The sequence below is a fragment of the Ctenocephalides felis genome, unplaced genomic scaffold, assembly GCF_003426905.1.
Source record: "Ctenocephalides felis isolate EL2017-DRISC unplaced genomic scaffold, ASM342690v1 CF-g0.4_SCAFFOLD_01492, whole genome shotgun sequence".
NCBI lineage: Eukaryota > Metazoa > Arthropoda > Insecta > Siphonaptera > Pulicidae > Ctenocephalides > Ctenocephalides felis.
Genome location: NW_020537646.1, coordinates 61,020,784 through 61,035,572, shown reverse-complemented (window position 1 = coordinate 61,035,572; position 14,789 = coordinate 61,020,784). Strand labels below are relative to the sequence as shown.

General features: G+C 36.2%; 2 pseudogenes; both read right to left on the bottom strand.

Annotated features, from left to right (window-relative positions):
* Window positions 1-7,624: 7,624 nt before the first annotated feature.
* On the bottom strand, window positions 7,625-8,653 carry LOC113371469 (annotated as a pseudogene).
* Window positions 8,654-10,001: 1,348 nt separating this feature from the next.
* LOC113371468 lies at window positions 10,002-11,059 on the bottom strand (annotated as a pseudogene).
* Window positions 11,060-14,789: the final 3,730 nt, after the last annotated feature.

Genomic DNA, 14,789 nt, shown 5'->3' with positions numbered 1-14,789 from the left:
TTCTATAAAAATTTCAGTTTCCTTATAGATAGGGCCATTTTGTTAAGTGATAGATTATTTTGGGAAAAAACCTATCTTTAGTTTCGTGCTGTTTTGAAATAATAATCTTATCCTTCATATTTATTAATAACGTCATGTAAAATAGATTAGAGTTTATGTACACAACAATTTAACAGTTTTTCCTATCTTAACATTCTTCTTCAAAATTTAATTCTTCCTCTTTAGATAAATATAAGGTGTTTATTTGTTTACACTTTTAAGCAGTTTTTCTTATTTTTTAAAAAGTTATTTGCCGCTGAAGGTTTTATTTTTGTTTTAATTTTTGACAACACTTTCCGTTGCCTTTTTTCTTCTTTAAATCAAAAACTCCCGCCGATAGGGTTACTGATTCTGTTTGCAGATGGACTGCAATGATTGCAATATTTGTTACATTGATGAAACTTCCCAATATATATACAGGAGGGTTAATCAACATATATATAATTCCAGAAACCGAATCAATTCAAGACGATGCTCTCTGAACATATGATAAACCTGAACCACACTTGGAACATGTCAAATCCTTCAATCCTTTACATTGAAAAAAAACTTCCCTTAGAAAGATAGTTGAGTCTTTACTTATATCCCTTAATACTTCTTGTGTGAACAAACGTAATTCCTCTCATTTTTTTACATGACAGTTACAAAGTAATCATTAATTGCCTAAAAAGTAATTCAATACAGTTTTAGAATCTTTCGTTCGTTATATTTCTTCTCTGTTTCTCTTTCCCCTTTCTTTTCTCGCAATTCTCTCCCACTCTTCCATTACACGTGCGCGTCTACACTGCGTTGTACTTTTAACCTTGAACAGTGCCCACAATGCAATGCTATCAATAATATCAAATATAGGAGGGCAATATGTGCTCCTCCTATTTTCTCGTTTATTAATATAATAGTATTTTATTATTTTACACAAATTTAGTGTACAATCAATTTTACATTATAATTAATGTTTTCTGTTGTTTTTCCTGGTTTGGTATGTATAATTTCCGCCTTTTTATATATTATATTTATCATCAACTGTGTTTTATGTTACATGTTTTTTTAGATTACTGAATGATGACACACATCAACTATCGAAACGTTTAATGAAATAAATAATTTTGTTATTTAATCTTTTTTTTAATTCGACGGCTGGGCTGCAAAAATATTACAAATATGTATCAACGTCGACAAAATTATCATCATATATATATATATATTATATAATATATATTATATATACCTATATATAACTTACTAATTATAAGGTTCATCCGGCACAAAAGATGGATTTTTCTCACCGCTCATATCGGCTTCCTAATGAATCTAGAAATCTTGTGGATCTGAAATTAAATGTAAATATATATATATATATATATATATATATCTATATATATAATATAATATATATATATATTAGTGATGGGCGTTGAATCAACGAACGGTTATTTTCAACCGTTTCTTCTTTGTTAACTAACTAACCGTTTCGTCGCAACGAAATAACTAGTTGAAAATCAACTGGTTTCGAAGCAGTTGAAAACATGGCGGCCAGTTAGTTTTTTCAACGATATAGGAATTCGTTCGTTGTCGAAAACGAACGTAGGCAGGTACCTGCGTCGGAAAGGATCAACTAATACTATGAAAATCGCTTATTGTTAGGCTACTGCTTTTATAATATTGCAAATGTACATGTACATCTTAAAAGAAACTTGCAACACGCGCCCAAATCGTTTAATTTTAGAAAATCAGTTACATTTATTATAGTTTTCAATGGTTAATATTTTTCATAAAAATCTCATAGCATTTGTCTTGTAATAATTTTTTTAAACTAAACCTGAAAATTGATTCTTTATTTTTCATAACATTTTTATGTAACTATATTTTTTTTATATTGCTATTTTTATATAACATGTAAATTCAATGTTTTAGTATACGGCTTTGCTGTAATGAAAATATTTAAGTTTTTTAAATTAAACCATTATTTTTTATTATATAATAATAATATATCTATATATATCTATATATATCTATATATATATATATATCTATATATTCTATATATATTCTGTGTGTAATAAATGTGACAATTCACATTTATTTATTTTTATTCATCAAATCAGTTGACAACCTCTACTTGACTTTTATAGAACAAACTTCATTTCACCAACTTTCAATGAACAGTTATTTCAACTATCAGTTCTTCTAACGTTGCCAGCGTTGAATCGTTAAAAATAACTATAGTTGAAAAATAACTAGTTATTTAACTAGTTGACGAAACCCCGATAACCGTTTCGTTCGCAAAACCGTCAACGACCACCTCTAATATATATATATATATATATATATTATTATATATATATAATATATATATAATATTGTATGTCTGTCATTTGAATATAACGGCCAAGAGTGTCTATCCTGACGTGTATGTGCTCTATGGTGTGTCATATGTAGAGTGTCTGATCCCTTACGGAACAGAAGTATGTATCTATGTGCGAGTCGGAGTCTGGCGGTAACTTGAGTGTTGAACAGTTCGGCGTTGTGTTAATTTTGTGGATTATTAAATGTATTTGTATGAAGTAAAAGGTGTTTTTATTAATTACTTAATGCTAGAATAAAGCTAGCTTAAAGCTCAGAAGTGGGATAGGATCAAAACGTGGAGAATTTTATTAGAGAACATTATTGGTGTGGATTATTGAAATAGGCGATTTCAATAATCTTTTTTTTTTGAGTGCCCGTGTTATTAATCAGGCGGGTTATAATTGCGGGGTGCGATAGAAAGCAAGGTGTGCTTCGCTATCGTACAAGTGCAGGTGATATTTTGTAAGTTTTGTGTGTTTTGTGTTGTTGTGCTAAAGTGAGGTTAGCACGTGGGTAACCAAAATAAGAACAGAGTGGAGAGAAAATATCAAAAGTAGTGCGTGATATCGACGTCGGCGAGTCGCGGAGCTGCGATATTTGTAATTAAAAACTCGAGATTGTGAAAATAAAATAAGATTTGGAGATGGCTACTGGTGGTGATGCTGAGAGCTTGGTGCCCGAAGCCTTAAGAATGCTATCGTTGACGGACTTGATTGCCCTTATCAAGGCGACAACCAGCGACAAAAACGAGGGCATCTCGAGCAGCGAGTTGTTGGCGACGATACCGATATTCGACGGGTCGTCGAGCAATGCATTGAGGCGTGGTTCGAACGGGTTGAAGCGGTCCGGGATGCATACGAGGTGCCTAAGAAAAAGATGGCGGTGCTGATAATATCGAAGCTGTCGGGGCGGGCGAGACAATTGTACGACAGTAAGGCAGAGTATGCAACATATTCATACGATGAGCTCAAGAGGGCGCTAATAGCGTTTTTTCAAAAATGGAGAAGACAGGATGACTAGAATGAAACGCTTTGAGTCTCGGAGGTGGCGAAAGCAGGAACCGTTTAGCGCATATTTTCAGGAGAAGATGGCGCTAGGAAATAGGTTGGGCTTTATAGAGTCCGATTTGCTGGCTTATATGATAGACGGCTTCGACAACCCGCCACTCCAGGCTCAAGCCAAAATGAATCAATTTAAGGATTTGGCAACCCTGCTAGGTGTAATGAATGAACTGACAGCGGAGGAACGCGGATTCAATATGATGCCGCCTAAGAGGGTACAGCCAACAGTGTTTCCTAGAGTGGAACCACAAGGCATGTATCCTCCGATGAGGTGTTTTAATTGTGGCGGAGTGGGACATATGGCGTCCAGGTGCATCAAACCGAAGAATGATGGAGCGGCGTGCTACAAATGTGGCTCAAAGGAGCACCAGCAGAGGTTTTGTAAAATTGTCCGGAATACGGCGCAGGTGGCGCCGGACAGCACCACGCTATTAGTAAACCCCATACCGGCCTACAAGGTGAAAACGAAGGTGTTTGACGTTGAGTTCGATAGTGTGATCGATTCGGGCTCAGCGATATCAATTATCAAGCGGTCGTGTGTGCCTAATGGAGTACCAGTGGAGGCATGGAGCGCAGCAGCCGGGTTCGAGGGCATTAACCATGCGAGGTTAGATGTTGAAGGCATTGCGAAACTACGGCTGACGTTTCCGGAGCATGGGGCAGAAGTGCCACTAACCTTGCATGTGGTACCAGAAAACACTATGAATGCGGCATGTTTATTGGGGCGAGACATGATTCAGCACGAAGATTTGGAGGTAAATATTGGAAGGGGAGTGTATATAGTCAATAAAAATCCAGAGGTTAATGAAATATTGGCGATTGATGAGATAATTACAGACAGAGTGAGTTTAAATATATCGGAGGAAAACGACTATGGGGTGGTAGCGACAGTAGAAGGCCTGGTAAGAAAGGAATATTTGGAGAGTGAGAAACCGGACGAACCAGAGACTGCATTCGAAATGTCAATTGTACTAAAGCCGAATGCCTCACCATTTTATGTAGTGCCCAGGAGAATATCGTTCTATGAAAGAGGTCAGTTGGGTGCCATAATACAAGATTTGTTGGATAGGGGAATTATAAGGGAAAGTAATTCGGAATTTTGTTCACCGATAGTGATAGTACGGAAAAAGGATGGTAAAATAAGATTGTGTGTTGACTATAGGGAACTTAACAAACGGGTGGTGCGCGATCCTTACCCTAGTCCCAGAATAGATGATTGCTTGGACTCGCTTAAGTCTAAGAGGTATTTTACGAAGCTAGATCTGAAAGACGCTTTCTTTCATGTGGTGGTGGCTGAGACTAGTAGAAAATACACAAGCTTTGTGTGTGCACAGGGACAATATGAATACAACCGTATGCCATTTGGATATTGTAATAGCCCGAATGTATTTATAAGATATGTAAGTGACATTTTTCGTCGTTTTATAGTGAACTGTGAAGTGATAGTGTATATGGACGATTTATTAATCGCCACAGAAACAATTGAGGAAAATATTGAAGTGTTGCGTAGGGTGTTAAAAGTGATTAGTAGAAATAAACTAGAATTAAAATTAAGTAAGTGCAGTTTTGTGTTCAAGAGCATTGATTATTTAGGTTACCATATAGATGTGAATGGCATAAGGCCGAGTGATGCAAACATTGAGGCGATTGTAGATATACCCATTCCAAAGACATTCAGACAGTTGAGGAGCTTTATAGGCCTAGCCAGTTATTTCCGTAAGTTTATTAAGGACTTTAGTGTTAAGTGTAAGCCATTGTATGATTTGTGTAAGAATGGTGAAAGCTTTGTGATTGACGGTGATGTAGTGGAAACCATAAACAATATTAAGAATGAATTAGTGAATAAACCAGTGTTAGCGATTTACTCACCTAGTGCGATAACAGAACTACATACAGACGGTAGTGCGAAGGGTTATGGAGCAGTACTTTGCAAAAGCAGGCTAATGGGAAATGGCACCCAGTCTGCTACTATAGTAAGAGATCCACGTTGTCGGAGTCGAAGCTGCACAGTTTCGAATTGGAGATGTTAGCTATAGTAAATGCCTTGCAAAGGTTCCATGTCTATTTATTTGGAATTCATTTTAAGCTGGTGACGGATTGTAACAGCCTGAAGCTGGCTCTACAGAAGAAGGAAATAAATCCAAAATTATTGAGGTGGTCGCTAGTATTGTCGAATTGTGACTATGAGCTAGAGCATCGCGCAGCGGCAAGGATGCAGCACGTCGATGCACTTAGCAGGTGCCATGAACTACTAGTAATCGAGGAGAACAGCTTTGACCGAGTTCTGGCCATAAGACAAGGCCAGGATCCGTTGATTAGGCGAATTCGAGATGGTTTGGAGAGAGAACAGCATCAGCTGTATGAACTAAGGGACGGATTAGTGTACAGAAAGTTCAAGGAGAGGCTTTTATTTTTGGTACCGTCATTAATGGTAGAAGAGGTGTCTAGATTAATGCATGAACAGCTAGGGCATGCGGGCGTAGAGAGGACGGCGATGACATTGAGGAAACAATATTGGTTCAGCAATATGAACCAGATAGTAAATGAGGTTATACATAAATGCTTGAAGTGTATCGCCTTTTCAAGCTGGAAGGGTGAGTCTCGAGGAAGGTTACACAATATCCCGAAGGGTATGCTGCCTTTCAAGACAATTCATGTGGATCATTTGGGTCCACTACAGAAAACTAGAAAAGGCAATAAACACGTTCTAGTGGTGATAGACGCGTTCACAAAATATTGCAAATTATACCCATGCAAAACCACATCAGCAAAGGAGGTGGTTGGCTGGTTGACTCAGTATTTTGAGTATTATAGTGTACCGACTACCATAGTCGCGGACAGAGGGAGTTGCTACACGTCTGATTTCTTTAGGACATTTTTAGAGGAGCGAAACGTAAAAATAGTGCATATAGCTGCAGGAGCCCCTTGGGCGAATGGACAGGTGGAAAGAGCAAACCGAACAATCGTTCCAATGTTGGCGAAATACACAGAACATTTAAGCGGTTGGGACGCAGTTCTGTATAAGGTAGAATACGCCTTGAATAATGCGGTGTGTAAGAGCACGGGTGAGACCCCCAGTATTCTATTATTCGGAGTGACACAACGGGGAGAAGTTAAGGATGAAGTGAGAGATTATCTGCTGCAGAATGAGTCGTATGACAAGGACGAAATTAGAAAGCAGGCAGCCCAAACGATAGAAAGGGGGCAAGATTATAATAAAAGATACCATGATAAGCGCAGTAAGGAGGCGGAGAAGTATAAGATTGGAGATATGGTAATGATCACCAATGTGGACACTACTATTGGTGTGAACAAGAAATTGTTACCAAAGTATAAGGGACCATATTTAGTTAAGAAGGTGCTGGACCACGACCGGTATGCCATAGGCGATGTGGAGGGATTCCAAGTAACGCAGATGCCAATGGAAACCATAATTGATCCAAGCAGAATGCGGTTATGGTTTAGGCCAGAAGAGGACTATGGCCTCGAAGGGAGTGAGGGTTCTGAACTAGAAGAAGAACAGACTGATGTGAGTAGTGAGGGTGTTGTTAGTGACAACGAATGAACTTGTATCTAGGACTAATCGTATGATAACAATAAGTGTATAAAAATAATAGGCGTATAAGGACAATAAGTGATGGCGACAAAGTTGGTAGAGACAATAAGTGAATGAAATATGATTTATGTTGTAATGGTTTATGATTTATGTTGTAATGGTTTTATGATTTGTGTTGTAATATTAGATTTAGATTACTGTTGTATTAGATCTCATCAGTCGGGAACGCCTGTGAGGTCAGGATTGGCCGAACTATAATATTGTATGTCTGTCATTTGAATATAACGGCCAAGAGTGTCTATCCTGACGTGTATGTGCTCTATGGTGTGTCATATGTAGAGTGTCTGATCCCTTACGGAACAGAAGTATGTATCTGTGTGCGAGTCGAAGTGTGGCAGTAACTTGAGTGTTGAACAGATCGGCGTTGTGTTAATTTTGGTGGATTATTAAATGTATTTGTATGAAGTAAAAGGTGTTTTATTAATTACTTAATGCTAGAATAAAGCTAGCTTAAAATATATATATATATATATATATATATATATATACTCGTATATATAAGGTTTTCAAATATCTCCCTTCCGCTTTTTTGCTCTTTATTAAATGCTTTATAAAAAGTGTTACAGTGATCGGATTTAGTTCAAATATGCGCCGTTTTGTTCGATAATCGGTTTCCATCTAGACGGCAACTTCATAATACCTCCCTCGTAGAAGCCCCCCTCCTTATTTGCGAAGAACTCGGACAGCCACTTTTCACAAGCCTCTTTTGAGTTCAACTTTACACCACCAAGGGCATTCGCCATGGACAGGAAGGCTATATGGTGGATGCGATAAAACCTCCCATGCGAGCTCCCGTAGCTTCTGACGAGTCATCAACGAAGTGTGTGGTCTGGCGTTGTCCTGGTGGAACACTACACCCTTCCTGTTGGCCAATTCTGGACGCTTCTGGTCGATCGCCTGCTTCAAGCGGTCCAGTTGTTCGCAGTAGATGGTAGAATTAAGCGTCTGGCCATATGGGAGCAGCTCATAGTGGATGATTCCCTTCCAATCCCACCAAACACACAGCAAAACCTTCCTGGCCGTCAATCCCGGCTTGGCCACTGTTTGGGACGATTCACCGGCCTTCGACCACGACCGTTTTCGCTTGATATTGTCGTATGTGATCCATTTTTCGTCGCCAGTCACCATCCGCTTCAAGAATGGGTCGAGTTCGTTCCGTTGATTCGGTCCAGAAGGTTTTTTTGCGTCAAATCATGCGGCACTCAAACATCAAGCTTTTTCTGTATCCAGCCTTCTGCAGATGGTTTAAAATGGTTTGGTGACTAACTCCCATCTCCTGGGCAATGTCACGAGATGCCACATGCTGGTCTAACTCGATGTATTCCATGATTTGATCGGTATTTGTCGTCACAGGTCTTCCGCTGGCTGGCTTATCCATGGTGTCGTTTTCACCGGCTCTGAATCGTCGAAACCATTCCTCCGCGGTTCGAAGTGATAGAGTACCATCCCCCAAAACACCGTTAATCTCACGGAACGTTTCTCTAGCGGATTTGCCTTTAACGAAGGAAAACTTTGAAATAGCGCGAATTTCGGTGTTAGTGACTTCCACGTTTACCCGTCTATAACTGTTGAACGCAATATCCAAACTAATCATGCATAGCGTCGTTTTGTAGGTTATGTCAAGACCTTTCAAATTATGTATAGTATTGATTTCTTTAGGACATTTTTAGAGGAGCGAAACGTAAAAATAGTGCATATAGCTGCAGGAGCCCCTTGGGCGAATGGACAGGTGGAAAGAGCAAACCGAACAATCGTTCCAATGTTGGCGAAATACACAGAAGATTTAAGCGGTTGGGACGCAGTTCTGTATAAGGTAGAATACGCCTTGAATAATGCGGTGTGTAAGAGCACGGGTGAGACCCCCAGTATTCTATTATTCGGAGTGACACAACGGGGAGAAGTTAAGGATGAAGTGAGAGATTATCTGCTGCAGAATGAGTCGTATGACAAGGACGAAATTAGAAAGCAGGCAGCCCAAACGATAGAAAGGGGGCAAGATTATAATAAAAGATACCATGATAAGCGCAGTAAGGAGGCGGAGAAGTATAAGATTGGAGATATGGTAATGATCACCAATGTGGACACTACTATTGGTGTGAACAAGAAATTGTTACCAAAGTATAAGGGACCATATTTAGTTAAGAAGGTGCTGGACCACGACCGGTATGCCATAGGCGATGTGGAGGGATTCCAAGTAACGCAGATGCCAATGGAAACCATAATTGATCCAAGCAGAATGCGGTTATGGTTTAGGCCAGAAGAGGACTATGGCCTCGAAGGGAGTGAGGGTTCTGAACTGGAAGAAGAACAGACTGATGTGAGTAGTGAGGGTGTTGTTAGTGACAACGAATGAACTTGTATCTAGGACTAATCGTATGATAACAATAAGTGTATAAAAATAATAGGCGTATAAGGACAATAAGTGATGGCGACAAAGTTGGTAGAGACAATAAGTGAATGAAATATGATTTATGTTGTAATGGTTTATGATTTATGTTGTAATGGTTTTATGATTTGTGTTGTAATATTAGATTTAGATCACTGTTGTATTAGATCTCATCAGTCGGGGACGCCTGTGAGGTCAGGATTGGCCGAACTATAATATTGTATGTCTGTCATTTGAATATAACGGCCAAGAGTGTCTATCCTGACGTGTATGTGCTCTATGGTGTGTCATATGTAGAGTGTCTGATCCCTTACGGAACAGAAGTATGTATCTGTGTGCGAGTCGGAGTCTGGCAGTAACTTGAGTGTTGAACAGTTCGGCGTTGTGTTAATTTTGGTGGATTATTAAATGTATTTGTATGAAGTAAAAGGTGTTTTATTAATTACTTAATGCTAGAATAAAGCTAGCTTAAAATATATATATATATATATATATATATATATATATACTCGTATATATAAGGTTGTCAAATATCTCCCTTCCGCTTTTTTGCTCTTTATTAAATGCTTTATAAAAAGTGTTACAGTGATCGGATTTAGTTCAAATATGCACCGTTTTGTTCGATAATCTGTTTCCATCTAGACGGCAACTTCATAATACCTCCCTCGTAGAAGCCCCCCTCCTTATTTGCGAAGAACTCGGACAGCCACTTTTCACAAGCCTCTTTTGAGTTCAACTTTACACCACCAAGGGCATTCGCCATGGACAGGAAGGCTATATGGTGGATGCGATAAAACCTCCCATGCGAGCTCCCGTAGCTTCTGACGAGACATCAACGAAGTGTGTGGTCTGGCGTTGTCCTGGTGGAACACTACACCCTTCCTGTTGGCCAATTCTGGACGCTTCTGGTCGATCGCCTGCTTCAAGCGGTCCAGTTGTTCGCAGTAGATGGTAGAATTAAGCGTCTGGCCATATGGAAGCAGCTCATAGTGGATGATTCCCTTCCAATCCCACCAAACACACAGCAAAACCTTCCTGGCCGTCAATCCCGGCTTGGCCACTGTTTGGGACGATTCACCGGCCTTCGACCACGACCGTTTTTGCTTGATATTGTCGTATGTGATCCATTTTTCGTCGCCAGTCACCATCCGCTTCAAGAATGGGTCGAGTTCGTTCCGTTGATTCGGTCCAGAAGGTTTTTTTGCGTCAAATCATGCGGCACCCAAACATCAAGCTTTTTCTGTATCCAGCCTTCTGCAGATGGTTTAAAATGGTTTGGTGACTAACTCCCATCTCCTGGGCAATGTCACGAGATGCCACATGCTGGTCTAACTCGATGTATTCCATGATTTGATCGGTATTTGTCGTCACAGGTCTTCCGCTGGCTGGCTTATCCATGGTGTCGTTTTCACCGGCTCTGAATCGTCGAAACCATTCCTCCGCGGTTCGAAGTGATAGAGTACCATCCCCCAAAACACCGTTAATCTCACGGAACGTTTCTCTAGCGGATTTGCCTTTAACGAAGGAAAACTTTGAAATAGCGCGAATTTCGGTGTTAGTGACTTCCACGTTTACCCGTCTATAACTGTTGAACGCAATATCCAAACTAATCATGCATAGCGTCGTTTTGTAGGTTATGTCAAGACCTTTCAAATTATGTATAGTATTGCCAGATACGAGCTCTGTAGCGCTTTGTACATAGCCGCAAAATTCAAAAGAAAAATGATAGTTTTATTTGAACAAAAATGTTCACATAAACCTCGGAACGCGCAAAGTACAGAAGTCGTGGCAGAAATTACCTAATTTTACTTACATTTTTGTTCAAATAAAACTATCATTTTTCTTTTTACATCATACAAAAAATTATTTCAATTTCTAGTGTGTGTGTGTACTCTCTAGATGTAACCTACCAACGTAATATCCACTGATGATGACATTACATTGAATGTCGAAACGTTTGGAATTAAAGATTATTTTATAAATCTTTGCCTTTTCTTTGTTTGATGTATTACCCTCAAGAACTCACTCCTATATTTCAACATCAAAATTAACTTCTAAATCATATATATATATATATATATATATATATATATATATATATATATATATATATATATATATACATATATATATACATATATATATATATATATATATATATATATATATATATATATATATATATATACATATATATATATATATATATATATATACGTTTCGGAACTAGGTACGTTCCATCATCAGGTTTATTCTGTCAAATACAATGTTTTTTGAAAATATTGATTAACATTAATTAATGATGGTGAATACAGATCAATTAAAAAAAAAATTTATAAAGGAATGGAATATGTACCGGGGAAAAAATCCAGGACTTATCTGTTGAATATATATATATATATATATATATATATATATATATATATATATATATATATATATACCTTATATATAAAATTCTTCTGTAACAATGTAAGTTTCATTAATCCTCCTAAACTATAATTCGGATTTTCATGAATCTTCCTGAAGTTTGTTCGGAAAATTTTCTAGAATGTTTGTAGAAATAAATGGAAAAAATTACAAAAAACCGCTTATCATTGTTTGACCTTTAAAATATTTAAGGCATGGTTTGACATTAAAAACAAATGACAACTGTCATTTGCCAAATATTTCTATTCACTTACAGGCTAAGGAAATATTAAAATATAATAAATTCATGATTAAAAATAAAGAAAATGTAATGTCTACATTATTATTGTCGAAAAGCAGCTGAGATGTGCCATAATTAAAATAATATAAGATGCAAATAATATAACATGGTGGTTCGTGGTTTGCTTTTGCTTGCAATAATTTTGTTTGCGCACTTTGCGAACAGATTCGCCGTATGAATTCGTGCAAAGGAGACGAGCCATAAGTGATTGCGCTCAAAAATATTCAATTTGCAGTCGTTTTGCCTTACTATACTAAGCACAATACAAAAAAAAATATTTAGAAGTTTCATTGTGTCAAAATTTCATATGGTTGGCATTTTGTACGGAACATTTACTCAATGGAGCGCTTTGGGTCTGAACTTTTTTTTACTGTTTTCCAATTTGTTTGGAATTTTGGAAATAGGCTCATCTTACTCTCAAGTTCAAAAGTGAGAACAATTTAGACACCTTTGCACTACCCGGGGGGATGCCATTTCTTTTCAGTGGTGTAATCACGTTCGGTGTGGATAAAAGAACTAATTATAAGAGAAAAATGTTTAATAATGTTTTTCAAACAAGCAAATACTTTTCAAGTTACTGGCTACTGAAAATTTGTTTCTTTTTTGCGTTTTTCATCGTTTTTTGCTAATATCTTCAAAAATATACATTTTAACGCAAATCATTTAATGAACAAAATTATATCAATAAAAATCCTAATAAATCGCTATTTTACAGTGTTCTAGTAACAATATTAAGTTAATTGTGAAAATGGGTTTTTATAGTTCTAAAAATAAGCTTTAAAAGAAGTACTTCTGCGTGCAAATTGAGTGAGCTATCGTGCAATTAAAAGACGCATACAATGTTTTTTTTTTCATTTAAATCAAATAGTTTATGAGTGCCATTTTCACCAAAATCAAAAATAATCGTTTTCCATCTAGAATTATCTTGGTTTGAGAGATCTTGATGAATTCTAGAAAATACTATAACATTAGTACAAACGATTTTCAAAAAACTCATGATTTCATAAAAAAATCCATTTAAAAAAACACCCAAAATTTCATTATAATATCTCTGAAAGAATACGTATAAAAGTATATATATGAAAATTCAAGGTATTTTTCAGAATAATTATTCCTTTTTATTATTTTTTGTTACACAAATATTGATAAAGTTCTAATTGTTTAAAGAGTGCGCGGCTGTCCAACCGAAGTGTCTTTCGAGCCCTTTAACCCTTCGCCGTTTCAAAATAAGAGAAGTTACGGTAAAATTTATGATAAAGAAAGTTGTAGCTCATTTAATCACCTTTAAAATAGTATATTACAAGTTATGATGAAATCAGAATTAAAACAGTTATAATCCAATTAATGCGGGGGGTGGTGACGAAATGCAAATTGTTTTCACTTCTGAACTTTAGATTAAGATTAGCTGGGCATACGCTTTTTTTCCTCCCCATTTACTGCAATAATTTTGTTGATAGTAGGTTGAATAGAGCATATGTGAACAAAATTTGACAAATTAATTCACTTCAAATATGAACTTAAGTAATAATGTATATTTAATTATTAGTGTGAAAAATGCAATTTAGATATTAAAATACTAAAAGCCAGTTAAAATATGGTACGAAATTATAAAAAATGTAGGCAACATTATTGAAGCTATTATTTTGGGTAGAAAAATCCAAGGTGATATTGTACCTTGACCGCATGCTATATATTAATTCTTTCTGAATTTGTTATACTTTTTAAAAGATTTCAATTTTCAACACGTGTATCTATGCTATGACAATAAGTACATGGTGATAAATTTGGAAAATCAAAGTTTTAGCCGTGAATAAACAAAAAATCATTCATTTAAACATCCACATCTACAGGTATGTCTAAAAATATTGTATAACCCTTAAATTCAATAAAATAAATTGAGCTATTGGAAATAAATTTGTTCTATAAATCGCAGTGTTTAATTTTTAATATATAATTTTATTGAACATATTTTAATATTTATTAAAGGGATAATTAAAGTGTTAACTGTGGGAATTGAGAATAATCATTTTATTTGAAACAGTACTACATTTAACCTCACTCATATATTGGTGTGTAAATAGTAACTCGAAAAACAATAATGATTATTTTTAACTAAACGGTATAAATATTAGTATAGGATATTAAAAAAACGTAGATGTGGGTACAGGACAACGCCTGTCGGGTCATCTAGTATATATATATACTAACAAAGTCTAGTAATCCGGCATAACAACAATAAAAAAACATGAAGTTCTTTCAAAAAATTATTTTACATCCGTTTCGGCTATAATCCTAGCCTTCATTCAGTGGAAACTAAAAATAAAATTTAAAAAATAAAATAAAAAGAAAAAATAAGACAAGTAAATAGTTCTTACAATTAATTAATCTTAGTGTTAAATTTGGAAGATTTCAATGATCCATGGTATCAGAATATGGTAATGCACTACACTATGTAATATAATCATTAAACTTGTAATTAAATAATATTTTCACAAAATACTAATTTAAAAAAAATCACAAATTTATAGTGTGTAATAAATGTGTTGCTCGTAGACTAGTTAAAGATATAAAGGACAAAAGAGTTTTTAAAATACTTTTACCAAAATTTTACACATGTGTAGTGTTAGAGGCAAA